Source organism: Haematobia irritans, chromosome 3 (genome assembly GCF_050003625.1).
Source record: "Haematobia irritans isolate KBUSLIRL chromosome 3, ASM5000362v1, whole genome shotgun sequence".
NCBI lineage: Eukaryota > Metazoa > Arthropoda > Insecta > Diptera > Muscidae > Haematobia > Haematobia irritans.
Window position 1 is genome coordinate 64,983,940 of NC_134399.1, and position 17,040 is coordinate 65,000,979.

A 17,040-nucleotide genomic window follows, 5' to 3' on the forward strand; every position below is an offset into this window, starting at 1 on the left:
TATTTTCTGACATAAATATTTTCTGTCATAATATGAAATAACCGCTTGACTTCCAAAGGCATTACAAATGCATTCTAATTATAAATGAATAGGGATGTAAACAATTTTAAAGCTCTCTTTTAAACGAGAGCACAAGACAACTCTCTTGCTACATCATTTTAACACCCATGCTATACAACTTCTATAAAGAAGGCAAAGAGAATGTCCGGGTGTATAAAATGAAAAAGTAAATGAAACGCAATGCTTAATTACACGTCTGATTTTAGAATGCCTACGATGAATGTAAAATCAGTACACATGCATGTCTTATAAACACAACTCCTTCCAATTTAAGGCATTTAACATGCCTGAATTTGTAAGGTCCTTCTCGATTCCGCCGCTGGGTTATCACATACATATGTACATATGTATGTTTATATTTGGAAGTCACCATGTATGCGTGCAGTCAAGAACGAGTATGTGTGTGGGTGTAGTGTTTGCAGTTGGTAGCATAGCCTTGTGCCTTCTTCCTCTAATATATATTGGGGACTTGCTGATGCATGTATGTGTGCTGTTGTTGTGTTTGCATCAAAATTTATAATGTCACTTGTGGTATATATGGGCTGTCACAGCATGATGAAAAATAGATGGTGGTCACGACCGCACAGCGACACCGACTACAACTAGGACGACACTGAATGACAACATCAATGCTATGGACTCCACCAAAGCTCTAAAACAAAAGGCCAACAAACAAAAACGAAGATGAATTTATAACTTCCAGATATACGCCACAGGATAAAAATGGTGCAAGTCAGTGCTAGTGAGGCTAGGGACCAAAAAATACCATTAAGATAAAAGCATTCTCTTGTAGGCAGATACATATCCATGGGATTGGGTAAATTTCGAAGAGGAATTTACCACCAATACATGGAGCCGCCATTGGTCAATGTTAGATAATAATTGCTAGGTACCCATATACCAATATTAACAATAAAAGAGCAATTACTCCATTCAATATTTTTTTGGACTTCGGTAAGAATTATTATCATTCATTCTGAAGAGAAAGATGTGGAAGGCCAATATATTTTCAGTTAATTAAAGTACAAACTTGGTTAGAAATTTACAAATTTACAATTTACAAGTAATTCATTTCTAGTAAATTTCATCTATTCGAGTAATCTCTCTCTCTTTCCTTCTTTGAGTTGAAGTCACTGTAATATAAATGGTAATAAGCTATATTTTAATTGAATAATATTTTATTAATGTGGTACGAGTGAGAAAATCAGTACTCGTCCTCAGATTATGCACCAGCCACTATAGTCCCGAGGTTCAGATAGTGTCTTGGTGTTTCTATGATTTTTATGGATAACTTTTTATTTTATAATTTCCCAAAGAAAAGAAATGCTGCCAGGTTCTTTTCAAATCCTTTATTTGCTCAGGTTCTTCAGTGAACGACGACTGATAACTTTAATCTAAACCCAGCAAAAAAAATTGGAAGTTGTTCTACAAACAATTCTTTTAAAGTGCATCCCAGAATCCCCCACCGATTTTTTTTTCACTTTCGATGCAGTCGTCTTGGACAAGTCCACAAACATTTCTTCTAAAGCGCATTTTGGGACCCTCAATGAATTTTTTCTAATTCCGATGCAGTCCTTTTGGACAATTATTACACAGTACGCAATTTTAATTAATAAAAAATTAAAAAAATAGAAAATTAATAAAAGAGTAAAAAAAAATAATAATAAAACAAGTATATACGGCCGTAAGTTCGGCAAGGCTGAATCTTATGTACCCTTCACCATGGATTGCATAGAAACTTCTACGAAAGACTGTCATCCACAATCGAATTAATTGGGTTGTGGTATCTTAAAACTTCTTAACATCGTTTTCTGAATTGTTAGTTAGTCCATACGTGGTATATATTAGACAAAAAAGGTATGTATAGGTACGTCTACAAATAATTACGAATCGATATGGACTTTTGCGCGGCACGGCAGAATCAGAATTGAAATATGGGGGTCGCTTATATGTGGGCTATATACAATTATGAACTTGATATGGACCAATTTTTGTGTGATTGGGGATCGATTTATCTGAGGGCTATATACATAACTATAGACCGATATGGACCTAGTTTGGGATGGTTGTTAACGGCCATATACTAGCACAATGTACCAAATGTCAACTGGCTCGGATGAAATTTGCTCCTCCAAGTGGCTATATATGATTATGGACTGATATGGACTACTTTTGGCATGGTTGTTAAATATCATATACTACCACCACGTACCAAATTTCAACCAGATCGGATGAATTTTGCTTCTCCGAAAGGCACCGGGGGTCAAATCTGGGGATCGATTTATATGGGGGCTATATATAATTATGGACCGATTTCGACCAATTTTTGAATGGGTGTTTGAGGTCATAAATTAACACCACGTACCAAATTTCAACTGAATGAGATGAATTTTGGTCTTCCAAGAGGCTCCGGAGGTCAAATCTGGTGATCGGCTTATATGGGGGCTATATATAATTATGAACCGATGTGGACTAATTTTTACATGGTCATTGGAGACCATATACTAACACCATGTACCAAATTTCAGCCGGATCGTATGAAATTTGCCTCTCTTAGAGGCTCGGCAAGCCAAATCGGGGGATCGGTTTATATGGGGGCTATATATAATTATGGACCGATGTAGACCAATTTTTGCATGGTTGTTAGAGACCATATACTAACACCATGAACCAAATTTCAGCCGGATCGGATGAAACTTGCTTCTCTTAGAGGCTCTGCATGCCAAATCTGGGGATCGGTTTATATGGGGGCTATATATAATTATGGACCTATGTGGACCAATTTTTGCATCCTTATTAGAGACTATATACTAACACCATGTACCAAATTTCAGCCGGATCGGATGAAATTTGCTTCTCTTAGAGGTTCCGCAAGCCAAATCGGGGGATCGGTTTATATGGGGGCTAAATATAATTATGGACCGATGTGGACCAATTTTTGCATGGTTGTTAGAGACCAAATACTATCACCATGTACCAAATTTCATACGGATCGGATGAAATTTGTGCTCTTTGAGACTCCTCAAACCAAATTTGGGGGTCCGTTTTTATGGGGGCTATACGTAAAAGTGGACCGATATGGCCCATTTGCAATAGCATTCGACCTACATCAACAACAACTACTTGTGCCAAGTTTCACGTCGATAGCTTGTTTCGTTCGGAAGTTAGCGTGATTTCAACAGACGGACGGAAGGAAGGACGGACATGCTCAGATCGACTCAGAATTTCACAACGACCCAGAATATACTTTATGTGGTCTTAGAGCAATATTTCGATGTGTTACAAACGGAATGACAAAGTTAATATATCCCCATCCTATGGTGGAGGGTATAGAAATAAATAAATAAATACGGCCGCAATATTTTACCCCTCTGGTGCATTATATCGCCTCGATAATGTGACCAGAACTTCAATTATTGCTAGCCTCCTTCTTCAATCGGACTGGCCTGGTTTTCGGTGTGATTTGATGTGGCTGTTGTTAAAATTTTACAACTTCCTTGTGCCGTGGTAACATCAAAATCGTTTTTGTTGCGTTGGTGGTTGATTCTGGGCGGCCTCTCTTCCGATACATATGAGTTGCTGCCTTGCCTTCGTAAGGGGTAAGTGCTAAGACTTGGAGTGTTTGGATCGTCTAGTTTGGCATCCTGATCCTTCCTTGCAAATAATGAGATATGGAACATCGCATTGTTCCATGCTTTGCTCACTATATGCGTGCATAATAACACTTTTCGCCAATTGTTATATCCTTTTGGTATAGGTTAGATTAGGTTAGGTGGCAGCCCGATGTATCAGGCTCCCTTAGACTATTCAGTCCATTGTGATACCACATTGGTGAATTTCTCTCTTATCACTGAGTGCTGCCCGATTCCATGTTAAGCTCAATGACAAGGGACCTCCTTTTTATAGCCGAATCCGAACGGCGTTCCACATTGCAGTGAAACCACTTAGAGAAGCTTTGAAACCCTTAGAAATGTCACCAGCATTACTGAGGTGAGATAATCCACCGCTGAAAAAGTTTTTGGTGTTCGGTCGAAGCAGGAATCGAACACACGACCTTGTGTATGCAAGGCGGGCATGCTAACCATTGCACCACGGTGGCTCCCCATCCTTTTGGTATCTACGGTTCTTGTCTACCATTTGTTTGTTATTGTAATGCATTTTTAATTGAAATTCATTAGCGATCTTCTATTCTCAATAAATAGGGTATGGATCTGTAGAATGAAGTTTTCACAATGAGAGTACTCAACTCTTTTCAAAATGTGAGATATGTGGCTGTTTGGGTTCACAGCGAAACGCATTGCTGGTAACATTATGTGCCATGTTATATGTTCCCTTCCAACACATATCACTAATTTGATCGCCAAATCCCTGCTTTTCCTTCCTACAGGGCTAGCTTCAGGGTGATACACTGGAGGTAAAAGTCTATTGAAACCCCAAACAAAATGTCAGCTTCTGCACAATGCCTATATAAACTGGGACCATTGTCGGCATGCATGCTCTGCGGGACGCCATATCACAAAGTGACTTCGCTCAACAAAGTCAAGGCACAATTTTCTGCCCATGCAAATAATTCCACCCATCTACTATAAATGTCTTCGACAATAAGGATCCATTGGTTCCATTATCTGTACGTGTTAAAGGTCCAAGTAAATAGACTACAACTATTTCGACGCGTTGTTTGCTGTTAACAGTTTGTAATACCCCAACTGGGTGTATGTTTGAGGCTTTACATTTTTTACATTCATCGCACGTCTTCACATAATTACTTATGTCGGTCTGAATACTGGACCAAAGGAAAAGAGGCGTTATTCGAGCAATGATTTCATCAATTCCATAATTTGCTGCCAATGCATTTTTATGATACTGGTTCATGATATATTCTACCAAACTTTCGGGTACAACAAGCTGGCCGAGTCTTCCTAGGAACAGTAACGAAATTCGTCTACCATGATGTAGCCATGGTATAGTCGGTAAACGTATTCTTCGTTGTTTTCAAAGGACTCTATAATTTTCTTTAGCTCGGCATCTTCAAGCTTGTCTGGAAAATTCAATTTAGATCGTGTTACATTCATAAGAAATACAACATTGATCACCTGTACATGGTGGCCGAGATAAGGTGTCTGCAACGACGTTTTCTTTTCCTGGTGCGTATTAAAAGCATAGGTCTCTGTAAAAGTTATGACCATTGTGTCAAGCTCCTTCAATGCGAATAGCCCCTTTCATGACAATTATTTCAGATCCCGCCTTGCATGCACAGTGAAGTGGCTTCAAACCCAGCTTCGAGCAATTACCAAAAGCTTTTTCAGCGGTGAATTATCACCTCTCGCAATGTGGAACGTCGTTCGGATTCGGCTATAAAAAGAAGGTCCCTTGCCACTGAGCTGAATATAGAATCGAGTAGCACTCAGTGATAAGAGAGAAGTTCACCACTGTGGTATCACAATGGACTGAATAGTCTAAGTACCAGGCTGCCACTATACTTAACGTATATAGGCCTTGAATTTTTGTACGAGTATATAGCCCTTGCTTTTTGTACAATTTTCTGCCGATGTTAGGGCAAGTAATTCCACCAATCTACAACAAATGTCTTCGGCTATAAGGCTATTCGATGGTATCAATTATCGGTACATGGTAAAGGTCCTAATTGATTTCTTTATTTTAGTTCAGGTATACAGATAAAGAAAATTGATGTATAAATAAAACAAAAAGCTAGTTTAATTATCACACGAAGTGGTTAAATTTTCATAAAAGCAGTTAACTCTTTTTCAGGGTGGCAAGTAACATTCTCACTTCTGGATTAAGGAATCCTTTTTTCGTTGAACATATTTAAATCAGTTTCTTTATTTCATTATTTCCCTAATTTTATTTTCTTAAACGACTCCATATTTTTAGCGTTGTCACACCATTGGTGACATACAAATACAGCTCTCACAAAGACCATTTAAATTCAAACCAAAGCAGAATAGAACGGGGTTTGTTCCTATTCCCCGTAACTTCACATAAAGTTCTGGTAAACAAGTCATCATCAAGTGAAAGTGAAATTATTTTAGTTTTCTATATACCAAGATACTTATTTTGTATAAAACATCTATATGGTGCTAACCATATAGTGGTTAAGTATATAGCCCACATTTATATATGTAAACATTTATGTATAGTATATCCTTATAATATACATATATTTAGTATCATATGTTTAACTGTTAGTTTTGAATTTCGTCCTTTCTTTGTGCTGATTTTATTCCATTTTTATTTTATTAAATAACAAGAAACTTTTTTATTTTTTCTCCATTTTCAAGACCAACAGCAAAAGTATCTAGGACTAGAGCAACCAAGCTATGCCAATGGAAAATAAAGTCAAAGTGGATGAGTGCATCTCTCTTCTCGGCGTCTAGCGTTGTGTATCTCGAGCTATGTCTATGCAAGTAAATGCACCAGGATAGATACCAAAGGAAGAAGTTCTTACACCGGCACCATCACCACTACCACGGTACCAACACATCAATTGAGATGATGACTACAACGGTGGCGGTGGCAGCGGCGGTGGCGACGGTGTTGGTTTGTACCAACCAGCCACAAGGATGAAAGAGGTTTCCGAGATTCCATTATACCAAGTTTGTATCCTGTGTGAATGTGTGTGTGAGTTTTTTCTAAAATTGTTCTTAGCCGTTTTTCCCGACGAATGCACCAGACAATGAGCAGACATAAGCGTAGACAAACAAACGGACGGACGGACAGACAGACAGACACACATAGTGCTGTGAGTGGTGAAAGTATTTCTGGTTGGATTTTGTTGCATCAACTTTTTCTGATATTAAAAGTAGCGCACCAACTAACTAACTTACTCTGGAATCATATATAACGAAAACTTTGCGTACGGGTTATACATGGAGGTATATACCAGAAGATGTGCATTCTTGCCACAAAGATACGATATATGGTAGTGTCATGGGTTATAACTACGAAATGGACAAAACCTCTCTCTCTCTCTAACCGAAAATTTAGTGTGGAGCCTGAGTCTAAAGTGATAGTGGCAGCCTGCTATTTCAGACTCACTTAATTATTCAATCCCCATTGTGAGACCATACGTGGTGAACATCAATCCACAGAGTGCTGTGCAATTCTGTATTTTATTTTTTATAGTCGATTCCTATTAGTCTGTCACCTTACATGTGACACGCCTTAGAGAAGCTTTGAACCACTGCAAAAACCCATCATCATTACAGAGAGAAGATAAACCACCGCTCTAAACCTGACTTTGTATCTGTGACTCTTAGGTACCCAAAGCTTTTGTCGATTGTTCCCCGCTAATGTTGCTAACTGAGTAGCTCTTAAAGTCCCTCAACAATTCTCGCAATACTTAATAAATTGTAAATTGAAACCTCAAGCTGAATACTCCTCAAGCTGAATACTCCACTAGGATCACAAAAGTGTTTTATAGTCAATCCCACTGCGGTGGGTTCTCGGCAACGGGTTGGCCCAACTAATCCATCCGTGAAGCCTCATCCGTTTACCGAACAATGGTACAGTTCAGTCTACCGAAAGCAGATTTACCATCGTTCGCTAAACTTTCGTAAATGTTCCGGTATAAGTGTAGGCATACAGACTACATGGCAGGATGATGTGTCAAGTACAACAGCAGTTGGTCGTCAGCTTACGTTACGCCCTCAACATCTCACGGACAACAATATTCTGCGCCGCAGTTGGGGTTTGCTGAGATGAAGATATACAAAGTGTATAAACCCTCTGTGTGTAGTTGTGCTCCAGGTTACGAGACTTTAATGGTCGCCATTAGCTTTAGCTTTCTCTCCTTGGTAATGACCAAAAATGCAGAGTTTTGGAAGAACAGCGCGATAACTCCACGAGAATTATGGGAGACAGCAGCCGTTCACCAGACATCTTCAACTTGACCGACCCTAAGATTTCATAGATGGCTTCAGAGAATGCATCGATAGCCGCTTCCCTTTCCCCTCCCTTGTTTATGTTGCCCAGAGGTTGTTCCGGGACATCATCAATCCAACAGACGCTCGCTTCATATCAGCTGGTAAATTTGCCACGGTGATGCCCAACTACTTATAGCATCTGAAACAATTTAACTTAGACACAAGCATAGGGTATTTGTGGTCTACAATAAGAGCCTTCTCGATCCTCCCTACATGGGATGATGGGATCTCAGTCATCTTAGTAAGATAAGCGACGAGCACAAGCCCAACATCTGGTTAGAGCACCTGAAACAATATAACCTATGCTCATGGTCATGTAAGTTGTGGTTCAGAGTAAGAGCCTAACAAGGTATGATGGGATCTCACGAGCAGTATGGGAGACTGCAGGCGTTCACCAGACATATCATTGGCGTCGCCTCCGTCATTTCATTGGGGTGCTATCACATCCCCATAATTCTCTACATTGGCCGACCCTCAAATTTCATAGACCCTGAGCGCAGGGTATTTATCATCCAAAAAAAGCAAAGTGGGCTGACCTACGTTTATGTTGCCCAGAGGTTGTTGCGGGACATCATCAACGCAACAGCCGCTCGTTTCATATGCGCTGCTCGAATTATCAATGTGATATCCAATTTCCCAGTAAAGCGCTATAGTGGCAGCCCTGCTGATCCAACATTCAGGGAGCTGATACATCAAGTCCCAGTGGAACTGTGAATCAGGGAACTGTTTCTAGAGATTAGTAAGTAAGTTGACGAATACCAGCGGAACACTTGGTTAAAGCATCTGAAGCTATTAACCTAAGCAAAGTTGTGAGTTAGATGTGGTCTAGAGTAAGTCCCCTCTCGAACCTCGCTACAGGGGATGATGGGATTTCAGACACCTTAGTATAATAGTCGTCGAACCCAAGCTTAACACCTGGCTTGAGCACCTCAAGCAATGTAACCTTGGCTCAAGTGCAATTAAGTTGTGGTCTACAGTTATAGTCAGTCACTTTTGAATGCGGGAGGTTTTCTAACTGACAGCGAAAAGGAGAGCCATTTGTCGCATTCGTGGTCTCCGAACCAGCGACACATCACAATTTACCTCTGCCAAAGGTACCAATGCTATCAATAGCATAAATCCATACAAGGCGCAAGATGCAATGGAATTTCAATGCTAATGTTGAAGCATCTGGGAATTCCCCTCTGATTCTTGCACATGATGTCGAGCTCGAGCGAAGGGGAGCTTCTCAGCAAATTTTAAGATCTTAATCTTCATTGATTTAAACATTAGGAATCAAAGGCATTTGGGTAGAGGAAAGTTCCTTCACAAGTCCATAGAGCAAGCATCGGGTATCCTATTTGCACGTCATAACCTTCCTCTATGCTCTAGACTAGATGGGGTTCGTAATTAATTTTTACAGAATGTGCATGCGAATTCTAGAAAAAAAGGAAAATTAACAATATTAATGTGGGGTCTCGGATCATTGCTTCTGGTAATCTGATTTAACCGATTACAGATTTAACTTTTACAACAATGACAATCAACCCTCAATATGCGATATGACTACAGTTGCCATTTTGTTCCGGTATATACTTGTCGATGACTGTCAAAATGTACTAATTTACGGTTCACTCTAATACACAACTATATGCCTGTATGTTTGTATTTATAGAGAATTAAAGTATTTACGTATGTTTGACTTTAGTTGTACTTGGAAGTTTTATTATTCATGGCATATTAAGAGACAACGAGAGAGAGAGAGAGAGAAAGAGGAGAGATACTACCATCTACTCGGGAGCGTGAAAAGCATCAACATCAGCGTTTGTTTTTATTATCCTTGAAGCATTAGTTTGATTGTCGCTTGCCACAACTTTTGCAAAAGTTATTGTTATTGTTTGTTCTAGTTATTACACAGTTCAGACATAGCGATATTCACTTTCTTGTATAAAGCAACTTGAAATCATTTACTCGTTCCTTGCTAATTATAAGCGAGACTTTATAAGGACCTCAATTTACTTCTATGTTAATATCTATTTTGCATTCATCTGCATGTTAATATATGTGGAAAATTGCGACATTTGAGAATTAAAAATTAGTACATTAAACACAAAAGATTTCAAGAATACAATATAAATAAATAAAATAGATACTAAGGATTTTAGGGAACAAGTTGAAATAAGATTTTGATATCATTGAGGATTAGACGGCGAGCAAACTGTGCCAATTTTGTAGCATATCTCAGCGCAACCAATTCGTAATTATTAACCTAAACTACAATAGCCTTGTTGACTTTTTAGGACTAGATACCCAACTCGATCCCAAAATAATCTACCAAAATTTGCAGAAAATTTGACCAAAAAACTACCAAACAAAAATCTTATTTTGCAAAATTTAATTTCAATAGAAAGTTTTGTCAATATTTTATTTCTAAATGAAATTTTTTCTATAGAAAGTTTTGTCAAAATTCTATTTGTATAGAAAAAAAGAAGAAGCACGCTCAAAATAAACCCAGCCAACTGCACTCAAATCGATGATTTAACAGTGGCATAGGAAAAGAGATATGTTTGTACGAATTTATTTCGGCATAAGCCGGCTATCATGCAAAACCTTTTTTCGGAAGGTTCAAGTGTGGTTCATTGTTGGGTTTAATGAACTGCCTGAATTTATTCTGATAATTGGTTGATAGTTTTGCTGATGAGGAATGTGGAAATTCTGAAACGTGTGTCCATCCAACCATCTTGCAGTCTATAGGGCTTTGCCCAAATAAATTTGACAAACATTCTTTTCCTCTGTTGGTTAAGCTACACTTGTAGTTTAGTCAATGCATGGTTTTAAGCTGAAATCAAAAAACAACAACAATGCTTAAAGAACAAAACCAATAATAACAAAACAAAACGAATGAAAAAAGAAAATTTTTTCAAAATTTTATTTCTTAGGAAATTTTATCAAAATTTTTATTTCTACAGAAAATTTTTTTCAAAATTTTATTTCTATAGAAAATATTGTCAAAATTTTATTTTTATAGAAAATTTTGTCAATATTTTATTTCTCCAGGAAAATTAAAAAAAAAATATTTCTGTAGAAAATTTTGTCAAAATTCTATTTCTGTAGAAAGTTTTGTCAAAATTTTATTTCTATAGAAAATTTTGTCATAATTGTATTTCTTAGGAATTTTTGTCAAAATTTTGTTTCTATAGAAAATTTTCTCAAAATTTTATTTCTATAGAAAATTTTGTCAAAATTTTATTTTTATAGAAAATTTTGTCAAAATTTTATTTCTATAGAAAATTTTACCAAAATTTCATTTCTTAAGAAGTTTTATAAAAATTGTATTTCAATAGAAAATTTTGTCAATATTTTAACTCTAAAGAAAAAGTTTTCAAAAATTTATTTCTATAGAAAATTTTGTCAAAATTCAATTTCTATAGAAAGTTTTGTCAAAATTTTATTTCTATAGAAAATTTTGTCAAAATTGTATATCTTAGAAAATTTCGTCAAAATTTTGTTTCTATAGAAAATTTTCTCAAAATTTTATTTTTATAGAAAAATTTGTCAACAATTTCGTAGGAAATTTCGTCAAAATTTTGTTTCTATAGAAAATTTTCTCAAAATTTTATTTTTATAGAAAAATTTGTCAAAAATTTTATTTCTATAGAAAATGTTGTCAAAATTTTATTTTTATATAAAATACTGTCAAAAATAAATTTTTATAGAAAATTTTGTCAAAACTTTATTTCTTAGGAAGTTTTATACAAATTTTATTCCTTTAGAGAATTTTAGAAAAATTTTATTACTATAGAAAATTTTGTCAAAATTTTATTTTTATAGAAAATTTTGTCAAACTTTTATTTCTATAGAAAAATTTGTCAACATTTTAGTTTTATAGAAACTTTTGTCAAAACTTTATTTTTATAGAAAATATTTTCAACATATTATTTACATTGAAAATTTTGTAATAATGTTATTTCTATAGAAGATTTTGTCAACTTTTTATTTCTATAGAAAATTTTCTCAAAAAAAAATTTTTTATAGAAAAATTTGTCAAAAATTTTATTTCTATAGGATTTTTTCAAAATTTTATTTCTATAGAAAATTTTGTCAAAATTTTATTTCTATAGAAAATTTTTCAAATTTTATTTCTTAGGAAGTTTTATAAAAATTGTATTTCTTTAGAAAATTTTAGAAAAATTTTATTACTATAGAAAATTTTGTCAAAATTTTATTTTTATAGAAAATTTTGTCAAACTTTTATTTCTATAGAAAATTATAACATTTTAGTTTTATAGAAAATTTTGTCTACATTTTATTTCTATAAAAAATGTTGTCAACATTTTATTTTTATAGAAAATTTTGTCAAAATTTTATTTTTATAGAAAATTTTGTCCACATATTATTTACATTGAAAATTTTGTAAAAATTTTATTTCTATAGAAGATTTCGTCAACTTTTTATTTCTATAGAAAATTTTCTCAACATTTTATTTTTATAGAAAAATTTGTAAAAAATTGTATTTCTATAGGACTTTTTTCAAAATTTTATTTTGTCATAATTGTATTTCTTAGGAAATTTTGTCAAAATTTGGTTTCTATAGAAAATTTTCTCAAAATTTTATTTTTATAGAAAAATTTGTCAACAATTTCTTAGGAAATTTCATCAAAATTTTGTTTCTATAGAAAATTTTGTCAAAATTTTATTTCTATAGAAAATTTTGTCAAAATTTTATTTCTATAGAAAATTTTTCAAATTTTATTTCTTAGGAAGTTTTATAAAAATTGTATTTCTTTAGAAAATTTTAGAAAAATTTTATTAATGTAGAAAATTTTGTCAAAATTTTATTTTTATAGAAAATTTTGTCAAACTTTTATTTCTATAGAAAATTATGTCAACATTTTAGTTTTATAGAAAATTTTGTCTACATTTTATTTTTATAAAAAATGTTATCAACATTTTATTTTTATAGAAAATTTTGTCAAAATTTTATTTTTATAGAAAATTTTGTCCACATATTATTTACATTGAAAATTTTGTAAAAATGTTATTTCTATAGAAGATTTCGTCAACTTTTTATTTCTATAGAAAATTTTCTCAACATTTTATTTTTATAGAAAAATTTGTCAAAAATTGTTTTTCTATAGGACTTTTTTCAAAATTTTATTTTGTCATAATTGTATTTCTTGGGAAATTTTGTCAAAATTTTGTTTCTATAGAAAATTTTCTCAAAAATTTATTTTTATAGAAAAATTTGTCAAAAATTTTATTTCTATAGAAAATTTTGTCAAAATTTTATTTCTTAGGAAGTTTTATACAAATTTTATTTCTTTAGACAATTTTAGAAAAATTTTATTACTATAGAAAATTTTGTGAAAATTTTATTTTTATAGAAAATTTTGTCAAACTTTTATTTCTATAGAAAATTATGTCAACATTTTAGTTTTATAGAAAATTTTGTCAAAACTTTATTTTTATAGAAAATTTTTTCAACATATTATTTACATTGAAAATTTTGTAATAATGTTATTTCTATCGAAGATTTTGTCAACTTTTTATTTCTATAGAAAATTTTCTCAATTTTTTTTTTTATAGAAAAGTTTGTCAAAAATTTTATTTCTATAGGATTTTTTCAAAATTTTATTTCTATTGAAAATTTTGTCAAAATATTATTTCTACAGAAAATTTTGTCAACTTTTTATTTCTATAGAAACTTTTCTCAAAACTTTATTTCTTTACAAAATTTTGTCAAAATTTTATTTCTATAGAAAATTCTGTAAAAATTTTATTTCTATAGAAATTTGTGTCAACATTTTAGATTTATAGAAAATTTTTTCATCATATCATTTCTATAAAAATGTTGTCAAAAATTTTATTTCTACAGAAAATTTTGTCAAAATTTTATTTCTATAGAAGATTTTGTCACCTTTTTCTCAAAATTTTAGTTCTTTAAAAAATTCCGTCAAATTTTTATTTCTATATAAAATTCTGTCAAAATTTTATTTCTATAGAAAATTTTGTCAAAATTTTATTTCTATAGAAGATTTTGTCACATTTTTCTCAAAATGTTAGTTCTTTAAAAAATTCCGTCAAATTTTTATTTCTACATAAAATTCTGTCAAAATTTTATTTCTATAGAAAATTTTGTCACCTTTTTCTCAAAATTTTAGTTATTTAAAAAATTCCGTCAAATTTTTATTTCTATATAAAATTCTGTCAAAATTTTATTTCTATATTTTCTCAGCCCATGAGAAATACACCAGAACAAGTGTTTGCTCATCGTATATCGCTATGGTTATGTGTACACAGTAAATTCAATTGTTTTCCTACTGGAATGTTGTTATCAATTCCAGTTGATTTTTATCAATTGCTCAATCATTGGACAGTAAAACATGTCGATTCTATTTGAGAGTCTAATATGAAATCAAATATAAATAAACAGTGTGAATTTGTTGTATTAATAGGTGATGGTTTTTGTCTTGGAAATACAAAAATGGCATGTTCTAGATGAACCAAACAAATTTTCACATGTTTGACAAAATGATTTGCGTTGGCCGGGAATCGAACCCGGATCAACTGCTTGGAAGGCAACTATGCTGACCATTACACCACCAACGCCTCTTGTGAATAAATCGAAAAAATTAGAAGCTTTCGACAAGAATTCTTTATTTAGAAGACAAAGATTTCATTAATTCTAGACTACGACTTGGGACAACATACACTGAAAGATTTTTTTTGATGGAAAGGAACGATTCAAATAAGACATTTTAGAAACAATTGTTGTATATTTTCGCTGAAAAATATATGTCGCTAGACCAAAGATTTCATTAAAACACGAATGCGAATTTTAGTTAGCACAGAAGACTCTGCTACAAAGTTTTTTTCTTTGCCCAAAAGTCGATAAAGTTTTCAATGAAGTCGATTTGTCCTTAGTGTTAAGTGGTTGGAAATAAATCTGAGTACCTTTACATGAACGAAACTTTCGTTCGGCTATACCCAACTTGGCTTAAATAATTCTGAAAAATTAAATCTTTAAATTGATTTTTTTTTATTTTGCATCTTGACAAGGCAAACAAGCGTTTACAAATAGGAGATGTTCCTCACAACTTTATTTTAAAGACTTTTTTAATGGAAACATAACATAATTTAAAGTCTGAATTTTGAATTTTAAGTAGTCCTTAACACGTTTTTAAAGGACTTTGATAGCTCTGAAAAAAACGAATAAATTAAAATTTGCTTCCTAAGCAAAACTCAAATTTAAACGAGAATTTTATCTTAACATAAAATCCTTACTTCGATTCTCAGCTTTGTCCTGAATCAATACCAAAATCATTAGTGTAAAGACAAAATCTTTGGAACAGGGCATGTCTTTTTCCATTTTTTTATAATACACATGGTGTCTCTCTATTGCTCAGGGCCTGTCCCTGAGTTGATCTACCCAGGTTCGTCGCAGTTTTGGTCCAATCAACTTAAAATTTATCATAAGTACACCCAAAGAAATAATACTTTACTCTGCAAAGAATTTATAGACAAACGAAATTCCCCTTTGAAGCAAAGTATTTTCTTTAAGAGAAAATAAATCCGAATTTCTGACAAGCGTTGCATCGATTAGCGCTGCTCATAATATATTTATTTGCGTTTACAATAATTTTTTAAAGTCAAAAGAAAGCTTTGTCTAAAATTTCGTTCGTCAAAAAGGAACCCCTTGTGACTTTGGAAGAAATCGGTTCAGTTTTGGATATAGCTCCTATACATATGTTTTACCCGATATCTACAAATATGACTCCTTTTGACAACTTTTGAGAATTCGTAGTAAAAATTTAATATTGTGTATAGCACACACATTTCGCTTCCAAAAGTTGTATTTGGTATCCAGTAGAGCTCGGTCGAAACGGAATTTTTTTTTGCCGAAGCCGATATTAGGCAAAATACGCAATAATCGGCCGTAGCTGAATATTTTCATAAAATTAAATATTTTATTGTCGATGCTCTTAAATGTTGAAAAATAGAATTTTTCCAAAAATGCAAATATGTTACCGTTACAATCGCTTATGTAACATAGACTCCCACACAAATTTAATCAAATTCGGAAAACTAAGTCAGTTACAAAAAGTGATGAACATTTTTTAATATTTAATTAAAAACTTATTTCAAAAAATCAATTGTTAATCCAAGGAATAACTCTAAGCCAATTCATAAAGTAATTGAAAATAGCTACCCTTTTTAATTAAAAATTAATTCAGTTTTGCAATCAACATCAATTAAATTTCTAATTGAATCAATTAAAAAAATAATTGAAATTTGCTAATGAAATCAATTAATTTGTTAATCAAGAATTTTTTATGCCCAATTAAAACTGTGATTGATACTATCATTTTCGTGATTGAAGACATTTCAATTAAAAAATTAATTGAATCAATTAATTTCGTTCAAACATATTATATTTTACGTTAGGCATAAACTGGTAGAAAAAAACCTTTAATGAGATCTTCTGTGTTTGAATATATTTTTAAGGTGCCAAATGGCTACATCCATTTTATTACTTGCAGCATACTCGTACTCTCTTGGTCTCTCTTTCTAAACATATATATGTGTTTATAGGCAATTTCTAAAGTAATGTATATTTGCATCCAAACATATTATATTTTCATTCAGGATCGACTTTTATAAATCCCGGGATTTCAAAATAGTCAAGCCGGGATGCCGAAAAAATCCCGGGATTCTTTAAATATTCTGAGTAATAACAATCTGCAGCATCAAAATATTTGGTTCAATTTAATAAAAAACTCGGTGATGACAAATACGACCTAATACCCAACGTAGTATAAGGGTTAATGGTCGTTTACACTGAATGAAGATACCAATTTATTAATAAAAACAAGTATATACGGCCGTAAGTTCGGCCACGCCGAATCTTATGTACCCTCCACCATGGATTGCGTAGAAACTTTTACGTAAGACTGTCACCCACAATCGAATTACTTGGGTTATTGTATCTTCAATCGTTTTCTAAATTGTGAGTTAGTCCATACGTGGTATATATTAGACAAAAAAGTTATGTATAGTT

The 17,040-nt window shown here is 32.9% G+C and overlaps 1 non-coding gene across 1 annotated transcript; it reads right to left on the reverse strand.

Annotated features, from left to right (window-relative positions):
- Positions 1 to 14,519: 14,519 nt before the first annotated feature.
- Positions 14,520 to 14,591, reverse strand: TRNAG-UCC (transfer RNA glycine (anticodon UCC)). The gene has a single exon. It is a non-coding gene; the product is annotated as a tRNA-Gly (tRNA).
- Between the last annotated feature and the right edge of the window lie 2,449 nt (positions 14,592 to 17,040).